The sequence below is a fragment of the Penaeus monodon genome, chromosome 35 (assembly GCF_015228065.2).
Source record: "Penaeus monodon isolate SGIC_2016 chromosome 35, NSTDA_Pmon_1, whole genome shotgun sequence".
Taxonomy (NCBI): domain Eukaryota; kingdom Metazoa; phylum Arthropoda; class Malacostraca; order Decapoda; family Penaeidae; genus Penaeus; species Penaeus monodon.
In genome coordinates, this window is record NC_051420.1 from 34,114,496 (window position 1) to 34,116,302 (window position 1,807).

Consider the following 1,807-nt stretch of genomic DNA (forward strand, 5'->3'; position numbering starts at 1 on the left):
TTATTGGAAAACGTAAAATATCGCTAAAATAAAACATAGACGAAATAATGGCCTAGTTCGAACGCTACTTACAAAAGAATTAAACTGGTTAAGCTGCATGTACAAAGGCGAATTTGCTTTTCTATTCAAGCAATAATATACATCGGGCCAGCCAGAGTGAGCACAAATTCACAGATCCCAACCATACAATGTCATGCAAATATTTTTAAACTTTTTTTTATAATAAACTTTTATTTACAAAACATACAGGAGTGCTCTGTTAATAATAAAAAAAAGACTGTGCTATACATACCCATATTATGGGATACAAAAAATGCATACATAAGTTTGCAATAATTTGGCTTTCGTTTTAGGAATTTCAGTTGAATTTTGTTGCACTTAGATATCTATGTGGTAAAAGTTTACTCATGATATGCAGATATTTAGTATAGTTTACATTAAATACTGCTAGAGATATTTTAGAGTGTGTGTGTGTGTGTGTGTGTGTGTGTGTGTGTGTGTGTGTGTGTGTGTGTGTGTGTGTGTGTGTGTGTGCGCGTGCCTGTGTGTGTGCGTATGTGCGCGTGCCTGTGTGTGTGCGAGCGTGTTTTATCACTTCAAAACATACCCTTCCATCCCCCCCCCATCAAAAAAAAGAAACAATAAAATTTTCTTCATCAAGAAAATAGTAGTAACATCGGACAGAAGGTGAAGAGTTACATGATTTAACGTAATTGTGAGTCTGATCAACATCGGATTGACTTCCACGTTGAATCTCGAGTAGAACGTTGCAAACCAATGCCTCGATTTGGTCTCTTGCAAGTACGACAGCGGAGTATCATTATCTTTATTTTTCGAAGAGTCATGATCAAAAAAATAAATAAATCTATGCTATCTAAACCTATGAAAAGAAGAGAGAGAAGGAGAAAAAAAACGAGAAAACTGTGTAGAAATAAAAAAGAAAGGTACATATAGGCACATTAAAAAGAGCAGGTCCCTTGATACAACACACTACAGTAAAATCATTTTAACTGTTTTATACCTTTACTTCAGAGAGAAAAATGTGTTTCTTCAGAACGTACTTGCATGCATATATATATGCTCATATTTCCATACTATGAAAATAAAAAATATATATTACATCTATACTCTTGCACACATAAATCTATTTATAAATCAAACGATGCAAATCATGCACCCATACTTATATATATGTATATAAGTATGTATACAGAGAGAGAGAGAGAGAGAGAGAGAGAGAGAGAGAGAGAGAGAGAGAGAGAGAGAGAGAGAGAGAGAGAGAGAGAGAGACAGAGACAGAGAGAGCCATGTATATGCATCCACTAACAAATACATATATATGCATGCACATGTTATGTAATCTAAACTTTCATAATGTGTTTATAACCACCTACGAACATTCTACACATTTTACCAAATCCCTTAATACAAGTTAAAATGAAAAAACTATAGAAATGTACTTAAAGCACTGAATCCTAAACCAGTAATCTTGGTAAGATATATATAAAGCTACAGAATACTAGTCTCTAGCTAAGTTTGGGTAATATTTTAGAAAGAAATAGTAATATTGCACATAACTATAATATATATACATATATATATTTTCTTTCTTTCTTCTTTCTTTCTAAATTACTCGTATTGTATACAATGCTTGTTAAAGAAACGAAGAGAGTACAACTAAATCTATTGATTTTTTTTTTTTTACAACTTTTTTTTTTATCTTTTTCGCTGCACCTGCATTAACCCCTACAAGCAATAATAAAGTCAACCCCGGAAGTACCAATATTTCAATAACAATTCACGAGTT

At 32.8% G+C, this 1,807-nt stretch overlaps 1 protein-coding gene across 1 annotated transcript in view; it reads right to left on the bottom strand.

The window, feature by feature from the left end:
• Nucleotides 1–1,690: 1,690 nt before the first annotated feature.
• Nucleotides 1,691–1,807, bottom strand: part of LOC119595305 (angiopoietin-2-like) — a 25,645-nt gene continuing 25,528 nt past the window's right edge. The window contains 1 exon segment of the mRNA XM_037944461.1: nucleotides 1,691–1,807. This exon segment is cut by the window's right edge and continues 236 nt beyond it. The gene's annotated coding sequence lies outside the window, so the exon portion shown is untranslated.